Source organism: Eublepharis macularius, chromosome 17 (assembly GCF_028583425.1).
Source record: "Eublepharis macularius isolate TG4126 chromosome 17, MPM_Emac_v1.0, whole genome shotgun sequence".
NCBI lineage: Eukaryota > Metazoa > Chordata > Lepidosauria > Squamata > Eublepharidae > Eublepharis > Eublepharis macularius.
The window spans coordinates 22176478-22192616 of NC_072806.1; the positions used below are offsets into that span (position 1 = coordinate 22176478).

At 42.6% G+C, this 16139-nt stretch overlaps 1 protein-coding gene across 1 annotated transcript in view; it reads right to left on the minus strand.

The window, feature by feature from the left end:
- YWHAG (tyrosine 3-monooxygenase/tryptophan 5-monooxygenase activation protein gamma) overlaps window positions 1-16139 on the minus strand; it is a 38023-nt gene that overhangs the window by 20487 nt on the left and 1397 nt on the right. The gene's annotated exons all lie outside the window — the stretch shown is intronic.

A 16139-nucleotide genomic window follows, 5' to 3' on the forward strand; every position in this document is an offset into this window, starting at 1 on the left:
TTGGATACTGGCAAAAACATTTCAAACTAGTAACAAAGCCCGTTGTGGAGAAAAAATGCAACGGGCTCTAGAAAGGGCAGGGCAAGCGGGCCAGGCATTGTTGCCTCCACCACACCTTGATCCCTTTGATGGAAGGGCAGAATGGCTTGTCGCCTCCCCTGCGCCCTGATTCGGGCAGGGGGAGGGCAGGGCAGGCGGGTCTGGCATTGCCCCCTCCCCAGCATCCTGATCTGGGCGGAGGGAGGGCAGGGCAATTGGGCCTGGCATTGCCCCCCCTCTGGTGCCCTGATCTGGACCAGAGAAGGGCAGCAGCGCCAGCCGATCGCAGCAGAGAAGGGCTGGAAGGTGGGCCCATCCATCCTGCTGCCTCCTCGAGCCAAACTGGATAGCTGCAGAGCCGAGGAGTGCTGTTGGGGGCGGGGGGGGGGGAGGAAGGGCCCTGGAGCGCGTCTGCACTCCGTAGTGGGTCGAATTGGTCCTGCTTTGGGCCAAAATTGTCCTACTGTGATGTGCAGGAATGTGCTGCACCATCAGCGAGCACGCCCTGGGAGGTGCGTTCCCCCACCTTCCCCCCCCCCCATCAGCCTGGCCTCTGAAAGGATGGAGGCCAGGTCTACCTGTCGTGCAAGTCTATGGCAGGTAGATCTGGGCTCCGCGGGTCCAGAGGCCAAGTCTATTCATCTTGCAAAGTCATGGCAAGTAGATGTGGTCTCCACAGGTGTGGAGGTCAGGTCTACCTGTCTATGATGAGTAGATCTGGCCTCCACAGGTCCCCCCTGCTCCCTCCCCTGTGGTTGATGGAGGCTTGGGGGAAAGGCTTCAGGGGGAGTGAAGGCAACTGTGAGCCCCCCCCCCCAGTGGTTGTTTGAAGTTTGGGGGAAGAAGGTTTGGAGGGGGAGCACAGGCGAGCCTCACTGCCCCCCCCCCATTCCCTTGCCACATTTCCATGCTTGGGAGGGGAAGGGGGGGGGAGGGCAGGAAAGCTGCGCTTGCTCCCCCCCTCCGTGCCACAGCAGATAGAGGCTTGATTGGAAGGTTTGGGGGCAGAGAGCAGGCCAGCCAGGCATGCCCCACGCCAGCTTGCCCAATCCAGGCTTAGGAGGGCGGAGCCGGCCTGCGGGCCCTTCTGAAGCCCCTGAGGCTTGCTCAGACTGCACCTGCGCCAGAATAACAGAGTGAGTTGTCTCGAAAACGCTTACTCTATTAAGTAGTAAAGATTATTTATTTATTTGCTTTACTATGTCATTCTCCCCAATGGGGACCCAAAACAGCATACACCATCCTTCTCTCCTTCATTTTATCTTCACAACAACCCTGAGAGGTAGGTTAGGCTGAGAGGGTGTGACTGGCCCAAGGTCACCAAGCAAGCTTCCATGACAGAGTGGAATTTAAATCTGGGCCTCCCAGATCATAGTGTAATCACTACACCATGCTGACTAGGAAGTTCACCATAAGAGTTCAATGATAGCTGGCTCTACTTTGATTCTGCCACTTTATTGTATTATGTATTTTTATAGAGGTAATTTCAAGACAACTGTGTGAACCTCAGCTTTCTTTAGTTTTGTAGCTCTTCCAAGCTTACCTCCTTTCAGTAGCCTGCTTCCTTCTCTTTTCTTTCCTAGGCCCTGTATCTATAATTCCTTCCATATACCTTTCTGGCCATTCCAGTTTCCTGTAGGTTCTTGCAGCTCGGCCAATGTAAACCAGAGATTCTCCTGCCTACTCCTTCTCTGCAACATTAGAAAAATCCTCAATCACTACAAAAGAAATTATTACTAACACAAAATCTTAGTGCTTTACAATACAGATATTAATCATTTGAAGCAGCTGTAGTATTCTTATTTTAAAGAGTTTGGAGGCTAGGGATGATCAAATCACAATGTTCCACTGCCCATCCACCCACCATCATGTGAGATAAGCCCCAAGATCCCCAGGCCTCTGAATGGGGAGAGGAGGGTGTTGCGCCAGCTAGTTCTTCTCTCTCTCCCCAGGACCTCTGCTCTCATAGTGCCCAATGCTTCTGCCCCACTCATTGTGAGATATGCCTTTTATGGGCTGGATCTGTCAGTTCCCAGCTTTCACCAATCCTCCCCCCCTCCCCGCCATGGTTTGGCCTATCAAGGAAGGGAAGAAAGGCCTCCTTCTCCATGATAGGTCTTCCATTTGAGCTCCTGCTGACCTCTGACTGACTACCCCAGGAGGCCTGCTTGATAAAGCCTCCTCACCACCTGGCCCGGGCCTACCTCCTATAATCAACCAAAAGCAGATCAGAATAAAAAGCTCTTCACTTGGTAGCTAAATGCCACTACTGAAAGCAACAGGCAAGCAGGGAAAGATGCTCTAAAGACATGGCACCACAACCAAAAAGACTGTAGCACCAATTGCTACCCACTTCAGCATTGATGGTGGAAAGCATCCCTAAGGCCTTCAAACAAGATCTCAATGAAAAGGCAGATTTACACTAGATCAAGCAGTCCTTAACAGGTCAGAAATAGCACTCTGAACTTCACTCAAACTGAAAGCTGAAGCACATCCTGCAATACAGGGGGAGTCTACAGACTTTGGGGGCACTTGAAGTCACTCTTTCTCCAGAACAGGCTCAAGTAGTAAGCTACCCAAAGCTGCTGCACTTCAACCACATAAGCTAACTTGACACCTAAAGAAAAACCCAAATTCTCTCACATCTTCTCTGCATGTATAAATAGAGTTGTTCACACAAGTACTCAAGAAAAAGTTCCACAACAGATGGTATAGAAAGCTGTGGAAAGATGCAACAGAATCAATAGGGCATCACTCTTCCTGACTTTAGCCTGTTACATATCAGTCAAAAAGACCAAGGGAATTCCAGGGACAGAGCCAGATTAAAATGTATGGATCCAAATAATCAATATCAAGAAACACCAGAGCTGAATCACCTCCATTTGCCTGAGCATCTTAAGAGGAAATTTCCAAATACAAAAGTATGCTCAACTGCTAGGATTCATGGATATTTCTGTACATGTGACCAAACGTGCTTTCATGGCTGTCAGGACCTCTCCATCTTTCGAGATATTTATGACCTACTGTACTAATTCATATCCAACACTCCTGATGCAAATGCATTGTTCTAGCTGGTATCTAGTTACACTTCTTAGATTCTTTTGGTTTTTTTAAAAAGGCAGGCTATTTTTTTAACCTTTTAGTTTGGTCGGTTTTCCTCCATTAATTCATTATGTTAGTTTACCATATATAGTGTTCAGCATTTCTCCAAATGCAGGTTAGATTTTAGACCTTTTACTGCATTTATATTACTTTGCATATTTTTATTCCATCCTTCTTCCAAAGAGCTCAGGGTGGTATTCTCCCTTCTTCAATTTTATTGTCACAACAAACCTGTTAAATAGGCTGGGGAAGAGTGACTGCTACATTGCCCCCCAGTGAACTTCAAGGTAGAATGGGGATTTGAACCTGGGTCTTCCGGATCCTAGTCTGATACTGTAGCCCATTTATTTTTTATTTATTCTATTTATTTATGTCATTTATAGTCCACCTTTCTCACCGAGACTCAAGGCGGATTACAGTGTGAGATTAGTACAATCAGTATCAAGGACATTTCCATAAACAATGCCATGGGTAAATAAATACAAGTTTATAAGACATAGCATACTATCTTTCCAATCCTTTCCAATTTACAGCATAATGCATATAATCCAGAGCACCCTGGGGCCATTTCATCTTGACAAACCAGTATGGTTTGGGAAGGCAGAATGGCCCCTCTTCCCTTGGTGCTGCAGTTCTGATTCAAATTGAGTCATAAAGTGATTGGGGAAGTACTCTGCAGCTGTCATTGGGCTGTGGGGACAGTGAGTCAGGGAAACCCTGATCCAACTTGCTAAAAATGCCACACCTAGTTTGAGCTTCAGTTCTTTCCTATTGAAGAAATAACTGTACAAGGAAGGCCAAGTACTGGAAAGCTAACTGGGATGAAATTCCGAGAAAGCAGAGAACGTAGGCAACAGAGTATTCGGAGGAAGGATAGCTAAAGGAATAGAGCAGAGCTGTAAAGTTATATGGAAGAAGCCAAAAAAAAAACAGGTGTAGGAGATGGAGGGGTAAGGAAAAGGTTTATTGAACAGTGGTTTAGGGGACCATGGAGGCATAGCATTTGCCAAGGTTTATACCTTGAGAAAAACTGATTTGACCTCAAGAACTGCACAAAAAAGAATTCTGCCAGATGTTTCTTCTGCTAGCACTGCAGCAATGTGACCCAGCAATTTGAGGAGTGAAAGCCAAGAAGTGAAAGCCAAGAGAGTCTGTTTGGTGTAGTGATTAAGAGCATGGGACTCTAACCTGGAGGGCTAAGTTTGATTCCTCACTCCTCCACTTGAAGCCAGCTGGGTGACCTTGGGCTAGGCACAGCTCTCTGGAGCTCTCTCAGCCCCACCCACCTCACAGGGTGTTGTGGGGATAATAATAACGTACCTTGTAAACCACTCTGAGTGGGCATTAAATTGTCCTGAAGGGTGGTATATAAATCGAATGTTGTTGTTACTACTACTAGTACTACTACTACTGAGGTTGAATACTGAATTTCATGCAATGATTCGAGATGCAGACTTCTTATAGTGAAAACACAGCAAGTTCAGTTTCCTCTTCTCTAAGTTCCTTAAATGCTTCATGGAATCCATCACATTAACTAGCCAGATCTGGGAAGGGAAAGGGATGACTATGTGATCTGCCACTGCATTGTGCCATCAAGCTAGAGATTACACACCAACCATTTGTTGCAGGCTACATCACAAGAGTGACTATCAAGGGACTAAAAGATACTGAAGACTTGAGGAAACACACCAACAACTGTACAATTAATATGTTCCCTCCGATTCCCCATAGATCTAAAGCTTAAAGAGAATATGTCAAACCTAGTGTCTCTCCTCCATTTTTCTCCAGTAATATTTTTTTTTTGCTGTTTAGACTGCGGCCCACCATAGAACATCTCCAGCTTTGTGTCTCTATTTACAAAGCTGTGGCTGAATCCTGCTAAGTTAAATGGAGAATTAGAGTGGCACAGTGGTCAGAGCACTGACTGGAAATTGGGGCACCCAGGTTCAAATCCCATCTTCTATGGAAGCTCACTGAGTGACCTTCAGGCAGTCACTCTCAGCCTCACAGCCTTGTTTGTTGTGAGGGTAAAATAGAAGAGGGGAGAACAATGTTATACGTTGCTTTAAGACCCCAGTAGAGAGAAAAGCAGGGTATAAATATCCAAACTCAATTCTCATCTATTCTTTGTATGAAACAAACAAGGAAGCACTAGCTGAGACAATTTAGAGGAGTACTTCTATATGTACCTACAAGACTCATATGTAAATCACTTTTCACTGGAATAAACACCAACAGTTATTTTGGGGCAAAATTAACTTGCAAACTGCATAAAGCTGCCCTGTGTTTTTCTCTGTTGAAACAGACATGATCATCTTTACAGCAATGCCTTAGCAACAACATGCCTGCTAAATTTTCTTATTCAGTTGAAAAAACTCATTAATACTGCTATATATGTGCTGCTTTGACAATATATTTTATTTATAGTTTGCCTTTTTCACTGAGCTCAGTATGGATTACACAGTGTATCCAACCAGAGCACTGGAAGCAGAAAAAATGGGTTAAGGCCAGAAAGGTGGGCTTCAAGGGGAACGTAAACTGTAGGATACCTTTGACAAGTAAAGACTACCTCCTAATCAGCAACTGGATATTAACAGAAGCCACAGGACACAATCATTAGGTTTACTCAGTATTTCTGTTCAAGCTTTAAAACTATGCAACACTGCTGCTATACAGAATAGGAGGAAAGGCCCATAAAAATCCTCATATTTCATAGCCTACAATATCAAAACCACAAATGCACTCCTATTATTCTGAATCTGAGCGCCTACTGTGGCTTGGATTTTACAAGCCATATAATTAGCTGGAAATATAGCCATGATGAGCATGCAAATTTCAGGAGCTTATTAACTTAAACTATACAGCATCTGAAACCACTTAAGTGGTTCTTTCCCCAGTCTAAACTACCTTCTACTCTTGCCACCACTGCAGCTGCCTCAGACTCAGCTGTTCAAAAAAATCTCTAACCAAGTGGTCACTGCTAAGGTTTCAGGAGTGACATCACTGCTTGAATGCAAGTCATCTCTGAAACTTATTCCTCTGACAGCAGCTTCCATCTTGCTCCACAGACATGGTTATTAAAGCTTCACTGGCATTTAAATGGATTAACAATTAGAATGCTCCAGGCACTCAAAAAAAGCTGGCTATTCAGAAAATACATTTGAGATCTGTATTCATAAGAAATGTAATTACACACACACTAAAGAGATTAACAGTGGCTACTATTAAGATTAAAGCAGATTGTTTTATTATCAGTTTTCCTTGTTGCCATAAAGACATATTAGCATCAGAAATTATTCGCAATTCTCATCTGGGCATGGGGAAAACCTCTTGCAGTAGCAAAACATCTCAGTCACAATTCCTGTGCTGGTTGCAAACTCTAGAACACTGTCACCAAAAAGTTCTAGCAAACCATTTATGGAGAAGAGTGTGGTAGAAGTGCCACAGAATGCAGGATCAATGAAGAGCCTCTGGTTTTCATTAAGTCTACAAACTTCTATACATACAGTAAGGCACAGTCAGGCACACTGCAAAGCTTTGTGTATTTGGCAAGTCTTCATCCATCCATTCCTTTCAGATAGCTCCAGAGATTACTATATCTGAAACAATGGTCTTAAGGCTGCCACCTGCTGGCTGTTCCCTCCCCACCACTAAGGGTTCTCAGTGGGCATCTATCAGATCCCAGGCCACTTCCATCATGACCACTCTGTAGAACAGGCTCCCTGAAGATTTGCCAGGGCTTTTGTCAGGTTATGAACAGCAGACATGAGGGACAGTACTTGAGGAAATAATGGGGTAAAAATCTGTAAACTATTACCTGTAAGCCACCTTGAGCCAAGAGGAAAGGCAGGGAACAAATATTTTAATAAAACCTCAGTAACTTCAGTAGAGCCATCAGCGAGCCATCCCAACTCATTCATTACAACTGTCACTCTCTACCCTTCGACATGTACTTAATAGCTGAACCAAGGGCTGCGAATCATTCTGATGATCTGGAAACAAAGCATTTTGCTAGTAAACATTTACAGAAGGAACATTTCCTGTTTTTGATTCATGAGACATGAGCAGAGTAGGACAAAAGCAAGCTCCTGGAAGTTTAGAATACACCGTGTAGAATACATGTGGATAGGTGAGGAATGGTTTTAAGGTCAAAGCCTTCAACAACCGACTTCTCTTGAAGAGACTGCACTTTCCATGTTTCCCCCCCCCAGAGAATACCACACTGCTACATAGCTCATTACTCAGAAGTCACTCAGTTCAAAAGGATTAGTGAATATGCCTGTTTCCAGCATAGAAATGTCCCAAACCAGGAGTTAATCAGCAAAGCCTGCTACAATTCCCATAATCCAGAGCACACTGACTAGAAGCATATACCAGTTACTTTAGAACTGGAGTACTATGACATTCCATGGTTAAGTTATAAAACATTTTCAAGAGCCAAGAGTTTTAAGCAACTTTAAAGCAGGAAGTTATGGCTTACAGAATCAGATTTGAAAAAAGCTGAAGACCATCCAGTTCAGCACTCACTACCAGAAACTGGTCCTCCATACAAAGTATCTTCATGATTAAACTGAATCATACAGTATACCACACACTCTGCAAAAAAAAAAAATGTAGGAAATTAAAGGTTTTAGTAAAACTCAGTGCTTCTGATGCACCCACAAGAACATTTCCATGAGATTCCAACTACTGGACTGCTTTGAACCAATCACAATGTTAGACCTTAACAGGATCCTGGCATCTATGAAAGCCACTACTTGTGTGCTCGATCCTTGCCCATCTTGGTTGTTAAAATCAAATAAAGATCACGTAAGTGAACCACTGAGATCTTTTGTAAATCAATCGCTAACTCAGGGCTCCTTTCCCCCAGCCACTAAAGCAGGCAGTTATTCATCCACTAATTAAAAAACCATCCCTAGACAAAACTGATGTGGCCAATTATCACCCAGTCTGCCCTTTCTGGGTAAAGTGATCAAGAGAGCAGTAGCTAACCAACTCCAGATTTTCTTGGAAAATTCTACCGCTCTAGACTCTTTCCAGTCTGGATTCAGACCAGGGCATGGGACAGAGACTATACCAACCAGAGGGCTTAACCTGGGACTGGAAACTGACAAAAAGGTCATCCCAGGAAACAAAATATACGCAATATACAAAGTAAGGCAATAAAGTAACGTTTTATCAACAATGCAAGAGTGTATCAAGTTTTTCATGCAGTTCATATAACAATAGATACAAAAGAATTCATGTCTCAATACTCTACAGCATATACAAATTCATCCAAGTGGTGGAAAAATCATTTAAGTTCATTCACAATTGTGCAACAGCACTCCTGACAATGAATAACGAAGAAGCTGCTGAAAATTGTGAAGCAGCAAAGCTGTGGAACTGCGATAGCCACGCCGAAGCTGTGAAGCTGTGAACAATCACTTCGCTGTCTACGGGTTTCACTAGAATGTTGGTCTGGTCTGGTCCCAGACAGCACTAATAGTGTTAGTGGATGATCTCTGTCTGAACACAGACAAAGGCCATGTCTCTTTATTGCTCCTCCTGGATCCGCTTGCAGCCTTTCACACAGTAGACCATGCCATCCTGTTGAGGCATTTAGAAACAGAAGTGGGCATCAAAGAATGTGCTGTAGACTGGTTTAAATTGTTTCTCATGGAACAGATGCAAAGGGTTGCTGCAGGAGATCAGCTATTTCCAGAATGGGAACTATCTTGTGCGGTTCCACAGGGCACAATCTTATCTCCCACGTTATTCAACCTCTACGTAACCTTTAGGAGCACTCATTCACAGCTATGGAGTGGGATGTCATCAATATGCAGATGACACCCAACTCTATATCTTGCTATCCAGCTCCCCACAGATTGCACTAGAAATCTTAGATCATTGCCTGACAGCCTTGGTGAAATGGCTGAAAAATAAACTGAAATTGAACCCAGGCAAGACTGAAGTGATGCTTGTTGGGAAAGCAGAGATCTTGAAAGACATCGTACTCCCCACTTTCGATCGAGTTCATCTGACCCTTGCAGACTCAGTTAAGAGCCTAGGGGTTATACTCGATCCAGCACTACTACTAGAAAAACAAGTTAAGGCAGCTGCAAAAAATGCTTACAATCTCATTCTAGCCTGGAAGATGGCTTCTTACCTCGACACGGCCGACCTGGCCACCTGGATCCATGCTATGGTAACATCAAAACTTGACTATTGTAATGCACTATACATTGGTCTCCCATCTAATTTAACTAGGAGGCTGCAATTTGTGCAAAATGCTGCAGCTCGACTGTTAACAGGAGCAAGCAGGAGCATGAACATCACTCCCATCCTACAGTCACTCCAATGGCTACCTATCACTTACTGTGCTCTTTTCAAGGTATTGGTTATTACATACAAAGCTCTTCATGGCCTTGGCCCAGTATACCTAGGGGACTGCCTCCCTCCCTATGTCCATCCACGGCAGCTTCACTCATCTGAACAGGGTCTCTTGCAGGTAACCAGCCTGCACATGGGCGAAATCAACAGCAGCCTGCACACAGGCTCTCTCTGTGGTGGTCCCTACTGTGTGGAACGGCCTGCCTGAGGAAGTCAGGAGAGCCCCCACACCTGGCTTTCCACAAACAATGCAAAACTGAATCATTTAAAAAGAATTTTTACTCAGATAGGAGGGAAGTATTGTAGGGGGGGGTCTCAGATGCTTTGTTAATGAGTTAGGGACCATAGACTTCACCACTATGTTGCCTTGCATATTATCTGTTGCCTTGAATATGTACTCCTATACATATACCTGTGCTTCATGTTATCTAATGTTAGTCCTACAATTGATTGTGTTCTGTTTCAGCAATTCTTCAACTCTGTATTGGATCCTTGCTAATGCTATGTCTTTGTAAAATCCTATGACATTGTTTATGGAAATGTCCTTGACACTGTATGGAAATGCCCTTGATACTGATTGTACTAATCTCACACTATGTAATCCACCTTGAGTCTCAGTGAGAAAGGTGGACTATAAATTACATAAATAAATAAAAATATTAATCTTTCAACAAGAAATTGGAAAAGTTAAACCATTTGATTAAAAAAAAAATTAGTCACTGGGCTTTTAAAAAACTCCTTCAAGCAACATTTAACAGTTACTTTTAGTAACCACAATACAGTACCTTTAAAGCACACACACCCTATAATCTCTGAAAGCCAAATTCCTTGAACATCATGGGTAGGAGTAAAGTCCCCTCAGAGCAATGCAATTTAACACCTGACATTGACAACCAAATAAAACTTCACTAGAACTTCATTTCTCAAGATATAAAAGCCTCTCATCTACTTAGCTGACCTTCTAGAAATTAATCCATTATCCTTTTAGAAGTCACACAAGATAAGATGACTTTGATTTCATCCTTGTGGAGACTGGGCACCTTTTGTTTTACTTACTCAGTATGCATCCAGCAACAGGCAACTAGTAACCTGGGGGTCAAAACTGACCCAACCACTAACTGGTTCATCGCTTAACTATGCCACTGCACAGAGAAGAGGTCATTTAGCCAAGCTAAAATATTCATAGCTAGCTCGCTGCTGAAATACTGGATGGAGGTGGTGTGTGTGGGGGGCGGGAGATTACTAGGTGCCTTTCCTGTAGATTGCCCTTCCATTCTTGCAACCTGACTTCCATTTCACTGGGTCTTCTAATAAATAATGATTGAAACTAAGTCTTGGAGATGTACAGTTGCAAGTCTGGCCTTCACAGAAATTACCATTCTGACAAAATCAATTAAAATACTGTCTGTACAGATAAGACTGGACCTGATCACAGTGTGTTATTTCTTGACACAACATAAGCTGGTAACCTCAAAGGGCAGATTTCTGATCTATCTTTGTATAACTATAGCACTGTCATGTATGATGCATTAAAGGTCACTTGTAATATCACACTTTGCCTAATGCTATTACTACAGTTATGGAGAAACATTTTAAAAAATGTTTCACTGTACTCTTCACAAAGGAGAGAAAACACATGCCTCATTGATAGTCTTCCTCATGCACTAAAAGAATACAGAGAAATGCCCTTGGAAGACATGCCTGTTAATTTAAAACCATAATTCAAACTTGATTGAAGAGAAAGTGCCAGCCCTCTCTGAACACAATGCTACGTTGCATGCAATTTTATTCTCAACACGGTCTAAAGGGCACCAGATTTTTGGGGGGGGGGGGAGGGAATAAGATAAACAACCAAAACCATAGAAAAGAATTCATAATGACTGCCTTTATTAGACAATGCAGACAGTAGAAGAGCCAAAGGCTTTAAGAGAGTTTGGATGGAATGACAGATGGCTGTTATACAGAAAAGCCTATCTAAGCATCATGTTGTTCTTACAAGGTAGTAAATGGTGAGGGCTCCTCATCCTGAGAGCCTTCACCTCCATTATAGCTAATGGGTATTGATCTCAACATTCTGTGAGTAGCAGCTGCGTGACGGCCAGTGATAACCTGATCTAGGACTGGCATGTTAAAGCATCAGTTTCAGAGCTACTTTACGCATATCCTCCCTAAAGGTAGGACAGGGTAACCTTAGAAGTGTTGCCATTGTGCTCACATAAATGGAACCAACTTTTCATTTCAAATAGCCACCCTGTATATCATTCTTTAGAAGAAAAAATCAGAACAGCCACTTCACCCAGAATCATGCATAGGTGTGGAATACCTCACCTTTCACTGATTTATTCCAAGATAATTATTGAAACAAGTAAAGAAATAATTGACAGTTCAATCCTATGCACAGTTGGTGGTGGAGACTGCCCTCAAGTCAGAGCTGACTTATGGAGATCCCTGGTGGGGTTTTCATGTCAAGAGACTAACAGAGATTAATTCAGTTTAAATTCACTGGCATCAATAGGTTTAGACTGAAGTAATTCTGCAAAAGGCTACACTGTAAACCATATTAATTTTCAGTATATACCCTAAGATTAATTTCTAGAAGCGTAATCAAAATATAAGTGGGACCTAGTGTTGGAGGCAGGGCTCATTTCAAGGGGGATTGCACAGGAACGCAGTTCCGGCAGTTCCCCAAAGAGGTCACATGTCAGGTGGCCCCGCCCACCTGACTCTCAGCCATTTTGGGCCTGTTTCATCCTGGATTGGGGCCGAAATGGCCCGGATTGGGCCTCTGATGGGTGGTAGATCACTCTCCTGCTCAGCAGCGGCCCTGGTCAGAAAATGATCCTGACCATTTTCAGCCCCTTTTTGCCATTTTGGGCCATTTTGGGATCCTGACCTGGTCAGAAAATGATCCTGACCATTTTCAGCCCCTTTTTGCCATTTTGGGCCCAAGTTTGGCCCTCAATGGCCAGGATTGGGTCCAAAACAGCCAGGATAGGTGATGTCAGGGGGTGTGGCATATGTAAATCAGTTGTGCTAATGACACATTTCTGGTGATGGCAAGGGGTGTGGCATATGCTAATGAGTTATGCTAATGAGTTTCTCCAGCTCTTTTTCTACAAAATGACCCCTGGTTGGAGGTATGTCATATGTGCTTCCATGTAAGCATATCAGAACAGTCTTTGCAATTAATGGCTATTAGTGACATGTGTATGCCAAAAGATGTTTTAGAGAAAGTCAGACAATGAGAGATTTATAAAATTACAGAGGAAGCAGAGAAGACTTTCTCTCCCTGTCCCATTATAACTCAGTTGCATCCAATGAAGTTAATTCAAATGCTTCTTTATATAACAAAGTGGTTACATGGAATTCACTGCCACGTGATGTGCCGATGACTTTAAAAGACAACTGAACAAATTTATGAGACACACTCATCAATGGCTCTTCACCATTAAGGTTAAATTAAGCCTTCATGTTCAGAACAACAAGGGAAGCCTGTCCTCGTTTCACTGCCTGTGGCCTTCCCAAAGGCATCAGAGCTAGGATGCTAGAGACAAGAAGCACCCTTAAACTGGTCCAGCAGGGCTCTAGTTATGACATTTCATAGTTGTGAAATGCCTACCATCTTACTTAGCTGCATTATGTTGAACCAATGAGCAGATGCAGTAAGATCCTAAACAGTAGCTATGCTTCAGAGCCATAGTACCTTCATGTCTCATACCAATAATCAGCAAATTAACATTTCAACTTTGCAGATGGCTCTGTACATAAGGAGACAGAATGTCACCGCAATCATTTCACGCAGTGTTAGTCTTTAATAAACCTAATATAATGTCTGTACCAACCAATATATAAATATTAGGTAAGAATCATGAACATTACACTCCAATACATTCCAGGTCTCTGGCTAAGTATACTAGGATTTGAGTGCTTTTAACAGTAGTTATGTGAAACCAATTCTCAATTTATTAAAGGTACTTAATACCTTTTAACCCATCACATCTATAAAATGAATAAAAGCAAAGTCCGGTGCAATGCATACAGCCAGCCAATTACATGCATTAGCGTAAGCTGCAGAGGACCTGAACACACATTCTCTGTAAAAAGACGCACCAATTCCAATTCAATCATTATACTTCCATTTCTGCATTACCTTGGACAAATGCCACTTACACACACTGCCACCACCTGGGCGCAATGCAGCTTCTATTGTTATGTGTGACATCATTGTGTTGCTACGGAGATGAGTGCGAGGTCATAAGTGTCCTACATAACTAGAAAGGGGGTGGAGGAAAATTAAGTGGGATAGGAACAAGACAGGCTAGAACTAAGTATCAGGAACAGTTACAGCCAGTCCATTAAGAGAATTTGTATTTTGCTTTTACATCATAGAATGATAACATCCAAAATGTTTGTGAGGTATAAGAAAAAGCAGTGAAGATTTCCAGAGGGCTAAACTGGAGATAATACAATATCCTGGGCTATTTTAGAAGAGATTTAACATATCCACGCCTCCTTTCCCTTATATATCTTTTTGTTTTGTTTTAAAAAATAATCACTACTAAGAAACAGTTAAGAAAAAATACAGTGATAAGCCAACAGGAATCTAGAGGGCTGCTGGAGACATGGTTCTTCAAATAATAAAATGGACAGCACAGTATATAACGTATAAGGTTTAATACTTCATGCAGCTGTTCAAAGATATTCTGTAAAGAATAGAAAAATTTGGCATCAAATTATACTGCAGAGATGGCTGTCAAATATTAACACAGGACCACCATGCTAAATCCCCACCTCCATCCCATTTACATTGATAGCTACATCTTCCTTCACTCCTAACTGAGCTCTGGCAGTTCCATCTGCTTAATGAACACAAGGTTACAGCAAAATGGTGCAATAAGAAAAAGAACAGCATCTTAGGCAGACTGCGACAATTCTGGATCAGTATTCACTATTCATCAGAGATGGAGGCCACTCCAGCCTCTCTTAAAGGCTCAGACCTGACTAACAAGGCAAATATAAAGAACAGTTCTCTCCTTTAAAGCAACCCCTCCCTCCCTCTCTCCACCCAGTCTAGCCTCTCTGCAATATGACAAATGCAGAATCTTCTGGAATGACTTGATACTGCCTCCCACGATCGCTTTGTTTGCAAGATCAGATCAAAGAGATATATATAAATTTATTTCATAGATTTTCAAAAGAGATCAGGTTTTTTTAACATGCATTTTTAAAGAACACACAGCACAATTGCATAAACATCTATTATTTAAAGTATAAAACATTAATACATTATGGCTTAACACCGAACAAATCTCCCAACGGACATTTTAAAAACTGGCACATAAAATAAAGACTTTACTGGGAAAGAAAGCACTCAATCTTCACAAACAGGTGTTTCTCACAGCAGAAGGCTGAAAGAGGATATATAAGAATGGACAGTGAGAAATAGCTCATGGAAAAGACTTACACGCTGGTTAATTTATATACACATAATATTCCATTGTGAACTCTGTGCAATATCTCATCCTAAGAAGAATACTACACTGAGAACTGACAGGATGGAAAATTTACAGATTATTAATTTACTGTCTAAAGCACATATCTTTGGTTACAGTAGATAGCTTACCACCCATCAAAAGACAGATTAAGGGAGGAGGCAGTAGACTGTGGGTGGGGTTGCCTGTGGGGGTGGGCACATTTGCTGAATTATTTAATAGGAAAGCTGGCAAGGAGCGGCACCGCCTAAACAGCAGAGAGGAAGAATGGGGGCACGAACATCTTATACCTTCCACCACTACTTACACCCTGTGAGAAAGACCCTGTAGAATTCCTCACATCTCCATAATATAGTGAGCATGAGGGAGGAGGGCAGTACAGGTCACTCACAAAGTATTCATATACAAAAAAACAGAGCCTCCCCCAAGCAAGGAAGAGACCATTTTAAACTAGGCCCAGTGATAATGCAAAAGTGAGGAACCGTTTATTTATCCCATCCAGAGAGAAGGAAAGAACAAAGACATCAAGAGAATAAGTGTACAGTAACCAAAGAAACCTTTGAGGACATGGAACAAAAAGGAGATGCCAAATCACAGCACACATAACCTCTTTGATGCACTACACAAATATTCAAGAAAAAAAGGAAAAGAAAACACCTTCAGGGCACTACTGGCATCTACAGCACTTGAAAAAGCACCAGAAAGGGCCAAAACAGTATTGAAAGATTTTTAAGGAATCTCTCTACCCTAAATAGAAGAATAGGCCATTTAGTATGCTAAGACCAAGGTAGATGTAATCTACCCAGGGAGAAACAATGGGGGGGGGTTTCTCTTCAGCATGTGACAGAAAGGATGCCTATCTTCCTGCAGGAGAATGACAATGATGGGGGCGGGGGGGGGAGTGTCCCAGCAGATGCAGCAAAGTTTCAACTTCTGGCAAGGGGTATTTCCCAGAGGAGGGTGGGGAGTAACATTAATCACCAAAGAGACATTTCCTTTGCACTACCAAGCCCTGTCTCATAGAGGGCCATTTTCTAGAGCAAAGGGTCAGAATGAAGACATGTGTCCTCAACAGACCATTCTTCTCACTAATAATACCAAAGCGGCATTTTTCTAGAAAAATGGCACTCAAAC